Source organism: Schistocerca piceifrons, chromosome 5, assembly GCF_021461385.2.
Source record: "Schistocerca piceifrons isolate TAMUIC-IGC-003096 chromosome 5, iqSchPice1.1, whole genome shotgun sequence".
In the NCBI taxonomy this organism is placed as follows: Eukaryota; Metazoa; Arthropoda; class Insecta; order Orthoptera; family Acrididae; genus Schistocerca; species Schistocerca piceifrons.
Window position 1 is genome coordinate 54428501 of NC_060142.1, and position 17431 is coordinate 54445931.

Genomic DNA, 17431 nt, shown 5'->3' on the forward strand with positions numbered 1-17431 from the left:
CTGTTTAAGAAATGCCGAACATCATGATGGAAATGCGGTGGAGCACCATCCTGTTGAAAGATGAAGTCGGCGCTGTCGGTCTCCAGTTGTGGCATGAGCCAATTTTGCAGCATGTCCAGATACACGTGTCCTGTAACGTTTTTTTCGCAGAAGAAAAAGGGGCCGTAAACTTTAAACCGTGAGATTGCACAAAACACGTTAACTTTTGGTGAATTGCGAATTTGCTGCACGAATGCGTGAGGATTCTCTACCGCCCACATTCGCACATTGTGTCTGTTCACTTCACCATTAAGAAAAAATGTTGCTTCATCACTGAGAACAAGTTTCGCACTGAACGCATCCTCTTCCATGAGCTGTTGCAACCGCGCCGAAAATTCAAAGCGTTTGACTTCGTCATCGGCTGTCAGGGCTTGTAGCAATTGTAAACGGTAATGCTTCTGCTTTAGCCTCTTCTGTAAGATTTTCCAAACCGTCGGCTGTGGTACGTTTAGCTCCCTGCTTGCTTTATTCGTCGACTTCCGCGGGCTACGCGTTCAACCGTTTCTTCGCTCACTGCAGGCCGACCCGTTGATTTCCCCTTACAAAGGCATCCAGAAGCTTTAAACTGCGCATACCATCGCCGAACGGAGTTAGCAGTTGGTGGATCTTTGTTGAACTTCGTCCTGAAGTGTCGTTGCACTGTTATGACTGACTGATGTGAGTGCATTTCAAGCACGACATACGCTTTCTCGGCTCCTGTCGCCATTTTGTCTCACTGCGCTCTCGAGCGCTCTGGCGGCAGAAACCTGAAGTGCGGCTTCAGCCGAACAAAACTTTATGAGTTTTTCCACGTATCTGTAGTGTGTCATGACCATATGTCAATGAATGGAGCTACAGTGGATTTATGAAATCGCTTCAATCATTTGTAATAGCCCTGTAGGTTTTGAAAACGGGTACATATGAAGGGCTTATTTCAATAGTGGTACAAGTCCATTACCTCCACTTTTCTGCCTATAATGCTTCTGAAATTAATGATCCAAACAAACAGAAAGAAAGGGTCATCTCTAGCAAGAAGCCATATGCTTGAATATTTCTTGTATCTCAACTGCAGATTTTTCAGCGCTCATTGAACTTTAGGACTCTGTACCTCAAAATGAACAAAAATGGACTTGTACCACTACTGAAATAAGCCCTTCATATATATTTATAAAGCCGGCATCTAAAATCACCACAAAATCATATAAGAACATTAGAAAAATAAAAAATTTTCTTTTCTCCAGAAAAATTTCGTGTTCAAAAGGGTTAATATTGCTTCTTGGAATACTAAACACGCATTTTCGAGATGCCTGATTTGTATCTCCAAGTGCCTGTCAGTTCAGGCTCCTCAGAATCTGACATACAGTGTGTTTGGAAATTACCATTGAAAACTTGTAGAAGGGAGTGGGTAAATAATATTTTGAATAGGAACTCATGTTCGAAAACGTACTGTTTCCGTTCCACGATGGTTTCCATTCAGATGCGTAACGCCTCCTCGTGTGTTCTGAATACGCGAAACAGCCATATCTGGACGGTAATGTAATTGTGCCACACCTCTTTCCACTCAATTTAACTGGTCCTGCATACTTGATATTCCTACAAAACGTATTGGACCTGTTTTTGGAAGCTGTACCACCGAAAATCCGTCAGGAAATGCGGTTTCAGCATGATAGTGCACCACCTCATCCCTCACATGCAGTTCGGAGACATCTCAACGGACGATGTGGTGAAAGCTGGTTAGGCCGAGGTGGTCCAACCGCATGGCCGCCCCTATCGCCGGATTTAACGCCTGTGTACTACTTCTGTAGAGACAGAGGAAGATCTGCTGGCACGAGTACAGGCCGCTGCACTAGAAACTGAAGAGAGACCAGGTGGGATGGAGAGAGTGTACCAGAGTGCGCTTCGTAGATACATGGTCTGTAACAACTTTGGTTGTCGCCACATTAAGCCGCTGTTGTAATTCATCAGTGATTGTTCTGTACGTACAGTATGCTGTTCTATGTTCTGGTATAACCTAAACACGTTATGTTCAAGTGTCAATACAAACAAATGTGCCAAAGCGATAAATCGATGTTTCGTTATTTTTCCATTCGTATTGTTAGACTACCAAATAATTGTACTGCGCCACGCCTAATTCAATTCCTCAAGCAAAAAAGTGGTTCAAATGGCTCTGAGCACTATGGGACTTAACATATGAGGTCATCAGTCCCCTAGAACTTAGAACTACTTAAACCTAACCAACCTAAGGACATCACACACATCCATGCCCGAGGCAGGATTCGAACCTGCAACCGTAGCGGTCGCGCGGTTCCACATTGAAGCGCCTAGAACCGCTCCCTCAAGCAAAAGTGGACGAGTTAAACATCTGAGCTGAAACTGTCGTAGCATGGAAACGGAAAATTTCGGGATATGGTTTCCTATTCCAAATATTACGTACTCACTCCCTTCTACAAGTCCTAAAAGTCTGTAACGGGGGCCGGCCGGTGTGGCCGTGCGGTTCTAAGCGCGTCAGTTTGGAACCGCGTGACCGCTACGGTCGCAGGTTCGAATCCTGCCTCGGGCATGGATGTGTGTGATGTCCTTAGGTTAGTTAGGTTAAGTAGTTCTAAGTTCTAGGGGACTGATGACCTCAGTAGTTAAGTCCCATAGTGCTCAGAGCCATTTACTGTAACGGGAATTCAGGAACAATCTGTGTAGTCTGTTGGCTTCGATCTCGGGTTCGTCGGCCGACGTTTGTTTGAGGATGTTTCTGACGTTTCGGCTGCTCTAGTCGCTAGTGTTGTCAAAGTTAATCCTCCACTGCTGGTGATAGACCTGTTCGTGCTGACGAAACTTTAGAAACGTCGTCAAACAAACGTCGGCCGAAGAATCCGGGACAGAAGCCTACAGACCAAAACAACCGGCCGCAAAGCCTCAATAATTTTGTATTCCCACCATCTCCGTGACGTTCCGGCTCGGTCAAATTAACCTGTGACCATCCATGCTGCCCTTCTCTGTATGTTCGGTATCCGCGTTAGTCCTATGTGGAAAGAACCCCTGCGCTTGAGCAATATGCTAGAATGGGAGAGACGAGCCTTGTGTAACCTGAAACTTCCTGGCAGATTAAAACTGTGTGCCCGACCGAGACTCGAACTCGGGACCTTTGCCTTTCGCGGGCAAGTGCTCTACCATCTGAGCTACCGAAGCACGACTCACGCCCGGTACTCACAGCTTTACTTCTGCCAGTATCTCGTCTCCTACCTTCCAAACTTTACAGAAGCTCTCCTGCGAACCTTGCAGAACTAGCACTCCTGAAAGAAAGGATATAGCGGAGACATGGATTAGCCACAGCCTGGGGGATGTTTCCAGAATGAGATTTTCACTCTGCAGCGGAGTGTGCGCTGATATGAAACTTCCTGGCAGATTAAAACTGTGTGCCCGACCGAGACTCGAACTCGGGACCTTGTTTGGAAGGTAGTTTGGAAGGTAGGAGACGAGATACTGGCAGAAGTAAAGCTGTGAGTACCGGGCGTGAGTCGTGCTTCGGTAGCTCAGATGGTAGAGCACTTGCCCGCGAAAGGCAAAGGTCCCGAGCTCAGAAGTTGAGTCCCATAGTGCTCAGAGCCATTTGAACCATTTTTTTTTGTCAGCGACAATATACATTTGTCTCTACATACATACACCGCTCGCACGTCGCCAAAAACTGTATGGAGGAGAGAACTTTATAACAATGCTTGCCATTGCATACAAAGAAATGTCTTCAGTAGTGCCAGACACGCAAAAGCTATTTTAGCGACCAAGGGTAATACGACGATTTTACTTCCTGTGCCTTGTGTGAGACTGCACCTGTGTATGATGCGGAAAGAAAAGACTGTCTAATGACTCGATACCTGCGCCGGTGTTTCTTATTTTCCTGGACCCCGTTCGAGGTACAGAACGGATGCAGCAGAGTTGTCGCACGGTCTACCTTGAATATCGATGCTCTACATTTATCCATCAGTATATACAAGGGCGATGTTCTTGAGGACAATATTATAGAAATGGGAAGAGTTTGACAGAGCACTCAAAGACCTAAGTCAAAACAAGGCCCCGAGAGTAGACAACATTCCATTAGAACTATTGACAGCCTTGGGAGAACCAGGCCTAACAAAACTCTACCATCTAGGGAGCAAGATGTATGAGACAGGCGAAATACCCTCAGACTTCAACAAGAATATAATAATTCCAATCCCAAAGAAACCATGTGCTGACAGATGTGGAAATTACCGAACTGTCAGTTTAATAAGCCACGGCTGCGAAATACTAACACGAATTCTTTAAGACGAATGGAAACACTGGTAGAAGCCGACCTCGAGGAAGATCAGTTTGGATTCCGTAGAAATGTTGGAACACATGAGGCAATACTGACCTTACGACTTATTTTAGAAAATAGATTAAGGAAAGTCAAACCTACGTTTCTAGCATTTGTAGACTTAGAGAAAGCTTTTGACAATGTTGACTGGAATACTCTCTTTCAAATTCTGAAGGTGGCAGGAGTAAAATACAGGAAGCGAAAGGCTATTTACAATTTGTACAGAAACCAGATGGGAGATATAAGAGTCGAGGACATGAAAGGGAAGCAGTGGTTGGGAAGAGAGCCTATCCCCGTCTTCAGCGAACCGTCTGATAATGCTGCCGACGATATCTCATAAGTCGTTTAGGTATATTCAGAACCTGTTGCGCTTCCTCGGATCACAATCGATGTTGTTTTAGTTCCGGCGGAACTCTTGACGACCCATATAGCGTACTGGGTTCCATTAGTGAAAAATTTTTCGACTCAAGTACGTATTTGCGAAGGTGATTTGTATTTCACATACTTGTCTTGTGGTGCACTGTGGACCATATTTTTCGGAAATTTAGGAAGACGAGCTCTACTGCACTCCAGGAAAACAGTCGGGACGGTGGCTGATGGGAATAACACTGTCGGCAAAAATCGCAGAACGGTGTGCGACTTTAGGATGATCTTCGTTTGTGATTCTTGAAGTTTTCCCCGTGTAATGAGTATTCTATGAGGATTGGATTCGGGATTGCAGCCCAATGACGTCGACAACCTGCCACGATAATTGGCAGAAAACCATTCACCAAACTCCATGTGGGTGTTCTACACAATGTAAAACACTCACCTGGAGAATGTTGAATGGATGTTAGTCGAAATACTGTTGTAGGATGTCTACGTCATTTGGGTGCAATCACGAAACCTTGTGGAATAGGTCTTCACTTGTTTCGCGTCGCTACCAAACTTAGCGCACTGTACACTGCCAATATTGTCGCCGATCTGTGTTGTCTTCGCTGAGCTCAATTTTGATTTGTGTGTCGTTAACTCTGCGTGTGCAAAAACAGACAACGTACAAAACCTAGAGAGGTGAGCCCAGTTGGCAGCGAGCGAAAGCTGACTGTGTCACTCGAGTGCGTTCGATTTGTATAGATTCAGTTAGTCGTCATCAGTCACCACAGGAGCGCGACAAAGATACCTGTTCATTTGCAATATTTAGATAAAGTCAACAAAGAGACTGATCAAAATAACATGTTCAGATAGATACTGGCTATCTGTTTGTTGATTCCAGCAAAAATTCGAAGTACTCTCCTTCACCAACACGATGAATAACACATAAGTAACTACCAGTCTCGATTGCGGTAATGAAACCAACCTTTACCTAGATTTCAGCCCAAATAATTGAGCCTTCTTCAGAAGATATACCTGAATCTATAATTTGTCTAAGAGGGCATGGTCTAGGAATGAAACTAAAACAGCCTGAATAGGCATAGTCACATTTTAAAAATGCGGAACATAAGTACTAAGTCAACACCAAGACTTAAGCTCTGGCGTGCGCCTCGTCTCCATGGACGCCGTGCGGTGGGCCGCGGGAGCTCACGTGAGCTACGAATATTCAGGCTGTTTTAGTTTTATTTCTAGACCATACCCTCTTAGACAAATTATAGATTCAGGTATATCTTCGGAATAAGGCTCAATTATTTGAGCTGAAACCTAGGTAAAGGTTGGTTTCATGACCGCAATCGAGGCTGATAGTTTCTTATATATTCGATTATCACGATTGATGACTGTGCTGCAATGTTGAAAGTACAAAAACGATGAATAATATCTCAACACACTGTGTAGAAAATTAGACATAACTAAAAACTACATTAGGAACCTAAGCTAAGCGAACACAATAAATTCTAAAGACAAGCACATGCAAAAAATTTGAGCAGCTGGGAAATTAACACTGAAAGATTAAAATAGATTTTAATTCTAGACTTTATTACAGCTGGCGACAGTATTGACAGTGTACAGTGCGCTAAGTTTGGTAGCGACTCGAAACAAGTGAAGATCTGTTCAACGAGGTTTTATTACGGTAGTACCAAAATAAGGAACTAAATATACTCTAAATTAAAATCAGAGTATAGTACAATTTAAAAAAAAGATGGATACATTTCTAGGAAAGAAATTACTAACTGAAAAAAATCGAAACCGACTCTATGTCATTCTTAAGCGGATATGGCAAAAGTAAGTTTTTCAAGTGCTCCCGCACAGACGAAAACAAAAACACACACAATGTTATCTTTGACAAAAATGTAATATCTCTGTAAAATCTGTATAACGATTTGTTATGTGCGCAGTTGGATCTGTTTACAAGATTTTGACGTAAAATACAAACCTCCCATAAGGAACAATGAGAACGGTGTGTTGTGGCCGCGACGTGCAGTATTTTGGGGTTAAATTCGTGAGTGGCGTAAGTAAAATCGCTAATTTTCAGATACATACTTAGTCATATTCTTCTGGAACCAGACACATCTCGTTTCGTCCTCTTACGTTAGACAGAGTTGCTGAAATATGGTACTTTTGAGAGAGAAACACAGTGTTGCAACAAATTAAAAATACCATACGATCAGCACTGAAGACACATCTGTATGGAACGTCTGGAAATACAGAATTGTCAGAGTGATTAGAGAGAGCGTTTATCTTGGAAACAGTACATAAAAATTAATTTATTTTCATTTAATGCAATTTCTAGGAAGCTCGAACTTCCGTGTTTTTGAGTCATTGTTTGTGATTAAAGGGCAACGGAGAAAACAATGCTTACAAAACGAAATGTATCTGTAAATTTATCTTATCCATTAAGAGAGCTGAACACTGCGATTGTCGCTAAGCTTGCTGGTAATACGTATCAAACTGCGACCAGACGCATTATATTTGTCCTATAAAACTTTAGATTGTCTCATTAACCAGATTTTGAGCCACTGCAGTCCCATAATGAGATGGTGTGTACTTAAAGACACTTTATATGATGTAGCAATTGCGGCTGGCCGCTGGGTTCGTAGAAATGGTGAGAAAGTAGAGTTTATATAGGTCTGCCGAACTATGAATCTAAATAAAAGACATAGACGTTATTTAGTTCCTTACACGTCATGAAACACAGAAAGTTGTACTCTCCAGTGTAGGCAACTTAGTACTTAGAGGCACCAGGTTCAGCATAAAACTATAAACATTCAACTTTATTTCTGGAAGAGAAAAGTTATTACAAAACCTTCGTTCGACCAATACTTGAATATTGTTCTGGGATCCGTACCAGACAGGACTGACAGAGAAAACATAGAGCCAAAGAAGAGTAGCGCACGCAAGCGGCCTGGAGATCCCCATCGAACTCCAGTGGCAGAGAATACAAGTGAGGCGTTCTGCATCTCGGTGTGGTTTACTGTTAAAGTTCCGGCAATGCATCAGTCAATGTATTGCTTCCTCGTACGTATATCTCGCGAAAAGTCTATGAAACTAAAATTAGAGAGATTCGAGCCTGCACAGATGATTTATCAGCAATCGTATTTCTGGAACAGGTAAACGGAAAGTGACAGTGGTAAACGAAGTACCCTCAGCCGCACACCGTAAGGTGGTATGCGGAATATTGTAGATGGGGTTATGACGTATGACACTTCACTTTTACCGTTCTTTGACATGGTGGAATACGCTTCTCGAAAGATAGTATACATCTGTGCCAACATCACCTCTTGTTTATGATATGTGGAGGGGGGGATTACTGAAGAATGGGATACAACCCGTCGGTTTTGACCAATGACGTCAGAAGTTATCACAGATGATATATTCCACAGATTTAACACCAAAGATGAATGTTGAGAAACAAACGAATGCAGGACACAGAAAACAGATGGTAGACATATATCACGTACATTCATATTTCGAACATATTGTTAAGTATATCGCATCTTTGAGTCCTTGTATCCTGTTCCTCAGTGATCTATAGGTCAACTGAAGAATAGGATACTAGTGCTAGCGAAGATGAAAACAAGGTACTACCTTTGTAGTTCAACTGAGGTACAGGGTGCTTTTTTCATCTATGCTAGCACTAGTGTCGTATTCTTCAGTTTACCTGCATAGGTCGACTGAAATACAGGATAAAATTTTTTCGTATGTCGGTCTTTTACCCTTCAATAGTACTAGTATCGACTGAAATACTAGTGCTAGTGAACGCTAAAAAAGCGACAACTGTAAAAACTGTATTCCTTTGCAGTTGATGTACCCTGCTTCAAGTCTTCCGTATTCATAGAAATAGCTAAATCCATACTTACAAACGCAAATCAAAAAGTAAAAATTGTCCAGAATGAAAAACAATTCATCCAAAATATCTAAAACTCACTAAGAATGAAAATAAGTACCGACTGAATTGGAACGAATAAATGATTTAAATTAATACAAGCTACAGAAAAATTACACGATGTCTAGTCCTTTCTTTTAAAAACACATTTATTTATTTCAGTCTACAATGATGATACCTCATCTCAGAAGATAGTGTATTTATTATCTATGACTCGAAAATAAAGACATTTATATCTATAAGTGATGACTGTAAATGAGTGGGATGCTAGAGCTTAGATACAGTTCATTTAAAGAAATAAACCGAGCAGTTTTACATTATAATCGTCGGCAGCATCACAGACATACCTTTTAAGTAGGGGCAATTTAAACAATCTTGAGTCTGTCGCTTATTGCTAATATTTTATTTTCAAGGTGTGACACATTTGCTCGTTCACAAAACATACATAAAAGCAAAAAAATCAGCTTAGTTTCGCACTTTGTTGGCCATAACCCTATTCATGATAACCTGTTTTACACATTGCTGATAAAGGGTTGAAGATGAGCTTCTTCAGTCCCCTCATAAAATTCTCAAGAATACGGTGTCATCGCCAAACCTCAAAGTTTTTGTGGAAATTCAGATCCGCCTATTATGCAAAAAATTGTTCATTTTAGTGCCCAAACATGTTTCAGGAGCTTTGTATCATCATCAGTAGTTACTTATATTCAGTTCAGTAAAATGCAAACGTATTTTAAGTAGCAATTATCGTAACGAAATTTGGCCTAAAAGCTTATTTTGTCTGTTATGAATGTTACCTTAGTTTTTAGGTGTTACCTTCAGTAGGACCTCAACCCTTCTGTCGGGCGCGGTGTTTGTCGCAGCGAGATCCGGCGCGGTGTATCAAATTGATCACACCGTTTATTCACGTGTTCAGTTATTAAATTCTGTTCACAAAGCATATTATAAGTGCCAAATATATTTAAAGAAAGACAAAGATGACATACGAGCACAACTTCAGTAGAAATATTCATCATTCAGATTTCTTATCGTCAATGTTGGGCTTTAGCAACAAATGATAAAAAATCGCTTTTTCATTTGCTTCTTTATTATATTTCACTAATAAAACAAATTACAAATGACAATTATCTTTACAGAAAGGCTGTTTTGACACTGGAGCAGAACAACAATGATATTACAACTCATTCATTTGTTTCATCGTCACTTTTTGACTGTGGTAACAAACGCGGAATTTTTCCGCATTCAGAGCAAAAAGGTTCAATGTGTATCAAACAGATAGGCTTCTGACACATTTTGCAACAATATTTTGTCAGTATTTTTTTTCTGTGAAGATATTACACCTTTTCCTCTTGATCCCAGTCCCTTGTTCTTCGTTTCTGCTTGTGTCCTCTGCTTCTTCTTCACACGTTGGCCTATATTGTTGTAGCCGCAGTTGAAGATCTCTGTGAATTCCTAAGGTGTCCAAGCATCTACGAACCAAGTGAGGTAGAATTAACGCATGTAAGAGTTGCTTCAGGAATCCTTTTCTCCCGATAAAATTCTCGTTGTTGCCATAGTAAATTACATGTGAATTGATTCCACTCATATTGATCATTGCAAAAAATATGACCATGGGCCAACGGCACACATTTCTTGCTACATTGTATGAAGCGGTCAACTTATCTGTAGTGTCGACTCTACCTTTGGTGCTATTGTAAAATGTTACAATGGATAGCTTCTGTTTATCTCCAGTGTCAGCATCTACTGAATTATCTTCATGCAAACTTGATGCCAAGATAACACACTTCCCCTTTTTAGGAACGTAGGAAACTAGAGTACAGCCTTTCTTGAAGTCAAAAAGTGAACTATGGACAGTCCTGCCTTTACTGGTAACAAACTCCAGAGGAATCTCACGCATGTTTTTCTTCATCGTCCCAACAAAAGAAAGATTTTTTCTTCTTAGCTCTTCTATCAAACCAATACTAGTAAACCAATTGTCTGCTGTCACATTTCGACCTGACTGATAAATTGGTTCACATAGTCGCAGAACAACATTTGAAGGTTTATTGCTAACGTGGTAAATCCTTCTGGCTGCAGCCCAGCGTATATTTCCAGATTATAGAGAGAAAATACTTGGGAATCCACAAGAGCATATATCTTAATTCCATATTTGTTTGGTTTGCTAGGTATGTATTGGCGAAAACTGCACCTTCCACGGAATCCTTCAAGTATCTCATCTACTGTAACGTTTCCTCCGAGGGTGTAGGATTTCTGGCAATTCTGTACAAACAGAGAAAATATTTCCCGAATCGCTGTTATCTTATCTAATTTTCTCCTTTCATCGCGAGTCACCCGATCGTCAAATCTAAGGCACCGCATGATGAACTTGAAACGATTTATGTTCATAACGAGACGAAATTTTTCAATTCCATCCCCATCACTTCCCCACAGATCTTCTAAGCTTTGTCTGTTACTTTTGTTAACACCAGCCAAAAACAGAAGACCAATGAAAGCTTTTAATTCAATAATATCTACAGGTTTTACGTCTCTCTCTCGCTGAAAAGAAGCTTTGATGCTCTCAATATACTGATAGGTACATAGAACTATAATCGACAAAATGTCGTCATCTATGAGGCAATTCCAACATTCCAAATGCGTTCTCAATGTTTTCGCCGCACCTATAGGACCAGGTAACTTTCGAATAATATTGTGGGCCCTGAAACGTACTCTCTGCGATCGTGGAACTTTATTCCATTTTGTCTCTTTGTCCCGTCCGGTATAATAATGCTGGCTTTCTTCAAGTACTTCCTCGTCGTTTTGACTGTCGTTTTCCTCTGTTTCTGAATCTTCCTGCCGAACTTCAACTGCGTCATCACAATCCGTGTCTACTTCATCTTCAAAATCCTCTTGAACTTCATCATTATCCTCTTCGAACAACATTTTTTGTATTTGTGCAACATGATTTGGGTCAAGGAGGTTGTACGTCTTACTGTAGCCTGCCATGATCAAGTGTCTCACACTTAAAATGATAAAATTCCTATAAAATAACGCAGTCAGGCGCAGTGTATCAATTTGATACCTGATACTCAAACATTCTTAACTGACGATTAAACGGTCCAAAAAGAAAACAAGTGCATTACACATTGTATATTAACATTGTACTACTTACTAAGTTATGTTGATAACCAAAGAAATGAATTGTTGAAATGCAGCACGAACGGGCGCAGTGTATCAAACTGATCAATCAGCACATACATCGACAACAGAGCAGTTGTATCGACACTGAAGCACACAACAATGACAAACGTTCGGAAAAGGCTAGCTACTAGCGAGCAGGCGTCAGTGCTGCCACTCGTTGGCAAATAATTTACAGTAAACTTCGAGGTGTATCAATTTGAACAGCCGCGCACGACGGAAGGTTAACACGCCATCTACAGGTAAATAATGGTATTGCGAGTTTGGTAGGCGAGTTCTGAAATTACCTTATTTGAAAACGTAATTTTCTTGAACGAAATCATTTCTCGGCAACATTGCGCAAGTACTTTCACGTATTTTCGCAGTATCTGTCCACATCTGCATGTTCAACCGTTGTCGAAACCCACGCACAAAGAATGTTTCCTTCAGCTTGTTCAATGTACTGGCGGAATTATATTGGGAATAGGCTACAACGATGTCTTACTTCTTCTCAACTACAGTATTGCCTTTCCTTGATGCCCTTCAACTTTTCATAAGTGCTGTCTAGTTTCCGTGCAGAATATAAAGTCCCTGTAAATACGCAATATTTGATGACGGACCTGCAATGGCTCGTAACCTGGCTTAAAAGGAAGTGAATGGTCGCAGTTTCCATACAGACCGCCAAAAGTGCATACCTGCCAACTTTAACTTTTAAAAACCGAAAATCGGAAGATTCAGTCTTAAAAATCAGGAGATACAAATGATCAAAAACCAGGGCTCATTTCAGCATTATCACGAAGCAAATGATGTGAGCCCTTCCCAATGACGTCACAAAGATATAGAATGGCTATAAAAACGCAAATGAAAACACTAGAACTACTCAAAACGTTGATTCCATACCCTTTTTCTGTATCGTAGCCCGGGTAACCGGTACTAGGTTGGGATGTTTTTCAATACACCTGCAACTTCCTTCTTCATTCCAGCCATTGAAGGTGTATTATCACAACATATGGTTAAACAGTTATTCGGTTGGATATTACATTCCTTCAGAGTGTTAAGAAGAAGTGTTCCTGTGTTAATACCAGTGGAATCCCCTTTTAGGTTACTAAGAGATAAGATGCTTTCAGTTTTTTTTTTTGGGTCGTCTTGTTATAAACTGTAACAACTACGTAATATACGTAATTTAGTATCGCCTTTGTTACCACCGTCTGTTGAAACATCAAATGGCCATTCTTTCAAAGTTTCTACGACATTTTCTCTTTCCCTTTTAGCCACTTTTGCTATAGCTGCGACAGTTCGTGTCTTGCGCAGCTGTATTTTTCGCTGTATTGCTGTCCGAGAACATTTTCCTAAACAAGTGACTCGCGTAGTCAGCTAAGTTGATTGGCAAATTGTGTTCTAAAATAAACAATGTAAATAAGCGGTCCGTGTTTGTCACCCCGTCACTTTCACTTTGAACACCGAATTCCAGTATTTTATTGTTATTCATACGCTTGCCATTTTGTCGGTGCTTCCTTATGTCCACGTTTTTAAAATTTCGCTTTTTCCACCGTGTTGTATACATTTGTCACACCTGCAAAGAGTACAAAATGCAAACAAAGAATCTTTCCTGGAGTTAGTAATGTATGGAAACTGTTCCGAATATTGCTTAAGGGCCGGCCGGGGTGACCGAGTGGTTCTAGGCGCTTCAGTCTGGAACCGCGACCGCTACGGTCGCAGGTTCGAATCCTGCCTCGGGCATGGATGTGTGTGATGTCCTTAGGAAGTTCTAGGGGACTGATGACCTCAGATGTTAAGTCCCAAAGTGCTCAGAGCCATTTGAACCATTGCTTAAAGAAAAAAGTTGTATTTTCTGCCGTCACGAAAAACAAAACACCAAATCAAAATACTAAGAATATGACGAACAGTAAAGACAGTGTTGTTTAGTATTTTAACCATTTGCTTTAACTTTAAAATGCAATACAGTAACATTTACTACTGTCCTACTTAATTGTCCGCAGCTCGTGGTCGTGCGGTAGCGTTCTCGCTTCCCGCGCCCGGGTTCCCGGGTTCGATTCCCGGTGGGGTCAGGGATTTTCTCTGCCTCGTGATGACTGGGTGTTGTGTGATGTCCTTGGGTTAGTAAGGTTTAAGTAGTTCTAAGTTCTAGGGGACTGATGACCATAGATGTTAAGTCCCATAGTGCTCAGAGCCATTTTTGTCCTACTTAAGGTAATCAGTTATCTTTGTTGGCTTTTTGTATTTAAAATGTGCGTACGCATTCTGCTTTTGACGATCCATTCGTTTTAACATCTGATTTGAAACTAAAAATCTGCAGAAAAACAAGAGCTAAAAAATAAACGTTTGCAGTTTGAAGACACCGCCACCCGGCTGGAAACCCGAGAACTCTTCGCCAAACGTTGCATTGTTGCTAGTAATCCCCAAAAAAGTGACAAACAGAAATGAACATTGGACGTAATAGCCGATATATATCTCCGAAAATGTGATAATAATACGTCGTTTTATACGAAAAGCCGCAATAAGCGATGTTGTACTAAGCGATTTTTTAAACACAGCGTTGACAAAGGATTTAGAGGGGACCGTTAGATTTACTGTTACAGCCACTAAGTGTTAAAGGCGATGTCGGTATAAACGGTGTCGACTGTATACAGATGAAAAAACGTCTAATGAGCGAAGGAATTCTCACCACTGCCCAAAAAACTGAATTGGCCGGTTTTCAAAACAAATGTCTTTGGCTTCACGATGATAAGCTAAAAATCGGGAGAAATAATGGAATAATCGGGAGACGGGAGAAAAATTGATAACTCGGTAGTCTCTCGCGGAAGTCGGGAGAGTGGGTAGGTATGAAAATGTGTCCGTTTGGGGGAAAGTGGGCACGGTTCGCATGGATGTGCGCACAAAGGCGGTAAGCGGAATCGGGCCCGCTGGGAAGCAACCCCCTTCCTCGTGCTGAGGAGCACTCGGCCTGCGGTTCAACGGCCTGAGCTCTACCTGCGTCCTTTGTGCCCCTACCAGACGTCGGGGGAAAGCCGAAAGCGGCGACCGCGCCGAACAAGTGCCAAACAAGCCCGGCGCATTCTTCCAGGCCGAGCCTCATCGCCCACAGATGGTGGCAGCGATAGCCCCGGGGAATATGGCACCTCCTTCCTGCTTTGTCCACTTTACTGCACGGACGGCCCTGCAGGCCAAAGCGGCACCAGAAAAAAAAGACTGATACCCAAGAGAGAGCCGGCTAGACGAGGTCTCTAAGAGGGCCTGCACGCGTTCAATATCTATTGACAATGCTAGTCTGCCAAGCCTTCAGTATACTGAAGCAACCGACACACCAATATTTTCAGCGGGAAACGCGATTTTACGAGGTTAAATTCTTCATTTGTATGGTCATATTGTCCGTAGTTCCGTGGCAGTTCCTGAGGGCATTTTCGTTCCGTCGTTACAACTACGAGAAAATGAGAGTTTTTCTTACTAAACGCTCTTCACTTTATTGAGGTAAAGCATCATCAGAGGTCCGTTATTAAAGATATTTATAATGTGATTTATTTTTAAGATCGGGAAACAGTTCGGGTTTTTACTTACGGTAGTTTCTGCTTGGTTTCTCGCCTGCATCAGCAAATGCCGCCTGCCAGCATATGTTTGATTTCTTTCTTCATTAGACACCGATACTCGCAGTCTAATTTTTCACTGTTTTGCAGAACTGTGCATTTTTTTACGTTTTACACAGCAAATTTTTTCCTCCACTACTATTTACTGTTTATTTTTATACCTTGTACCTCACCTTACCTTCAACTCACTCTCCATCACCCTACTATGCATTTACGTCCACTCATCTTTTCTGATTCCTCCGCCATCTAGACAACAAACACAAAACCAAAAAAAGAAAAAGAAAAACACTCAATCACTCTTCCTTTATTACTATTACACAGTATACAGGGTGTTACAAAAAGGTACGGCCAAACTTTCAGGAAACATTCCTCACACACAAAGATAGAAAATATGTTATGTGCACATGTGTGCGGAAATGCTTACTTTCCATGTTAGAGCTCATTTTATCACTTCTCTTCAAATCACATCAATCATGGAATGGAAACACACAGCAACAGAACGTACTAGCGTGACTTCAAACACTTTGTTACAGGAAATGTTCAAAATGTCCTCCGTTAGCGAAGATACATGCATCCACCCTCCGTCGCATGGAATCCCTGATGCAACCCTAGAGAATGACGTATTGTATCACAGCCGTCCACAATACGAGCACGAAGAGTCTCTACATTTGGTACCGGGGTTGCGTAGACAAGAGCTTTCAAATGCCCCCATAAATGAAAGTCAAGAGAGTTGAGGTCAGGAGAGCGTGGAGGCCATGGAATTGGTCCGCCTCTACCAATCCATCGGTCACCGAATCTGTTATTGAGAAGCGTACGAACTCTTCGACTGAAATGTGCAGTAGCTCCATCGTGCATGAACCACATGTTGTGTCGTACTTGTAAAGGCACATGTTCTAGCAGCACAGGTAGAGTATCCCGTATGAAATCATGATAACGTGCTCCATTGAGCGTAGGCGACTGACGAAACTAAAATGAGCTCTAACATGGAAATTAAGCGTTTCCGGACACATGTCCACATAACATCTTTTCTTTATTTGTGTGTGAGGAATGTTTCCTGAAAGTTTGGCCGTACCTTTTTGTAACGCCGTGTATAAATACACAGCAACATAATAAAATAACACACAGATAATTAGCTACAAAAAAGTGTAGGTCAAAGACAAACTAGTGGCAATGTTGGCAACACTACAAAATACAACACACACTTAGAAGTGTAAAAATGGACAGTAAATAGTTGTGTAGGAAAAAGTGTGCTGTGTCAAACGTAAAAAATGCATTGTTTTGTAAAGCAGCGAAGGATGAGATTCAAGTATTAGTGTTTAATGAAGAAAGAAATCAATGACGTCTAGCAGACGGCATTTCCTGATGTAAACGAGAAACCAAGCAGAAATTACTCTAAGTAAAAACCAACGAACTGTTTTTTGATCTTAAAAACGAATCAAATTGTAAACATTTTTGGTTACAGACCACTGATGATGCTTTACCCCAATAAAGTGAAACGCGTTTGGTGAAAAAACACGCATTTTCTTGTGGTTGTAACGACGGAAGTAAAATGCCCTCACGAGTTTACAAGGCTAAAATTTCGAACACCCAAAAGCAAGCGTGTGCCACAGTTACATTAGTGGTTACAAAAGAAAACAGCAGAAAAGAGGAAATTGGTCGGAAGTTGGCTGAAAAAGAGAAGCGACTTGTCGCATTTTAATTAACTGACTGAAATCAAAATCGCGTACCCGAAAGACTTCATAAATTATTTCCGGGTTAGTCTTTCATAGTACTATAAATTATTGATGTAGATGTATAATACAATGGAGAATAAAGTACATTAATGAGAGACCAGTCACTGCCACGGGAGATTAGAACTAACTTCGAGATTTTTGGCGACAGGCAGATTACTCGAATGTTTGAGGTTTAGTTCTGTAATATCAGCAAACACAAGTAGCAAAATTGTACTGAACGGCGAGTATTCAGCAGAGACAAGAGTATCATCAGGAGTGTCCCAGGGAAGTGTGATAGACAGGGTAAGCAGCAATCTGCGCTTGTTTG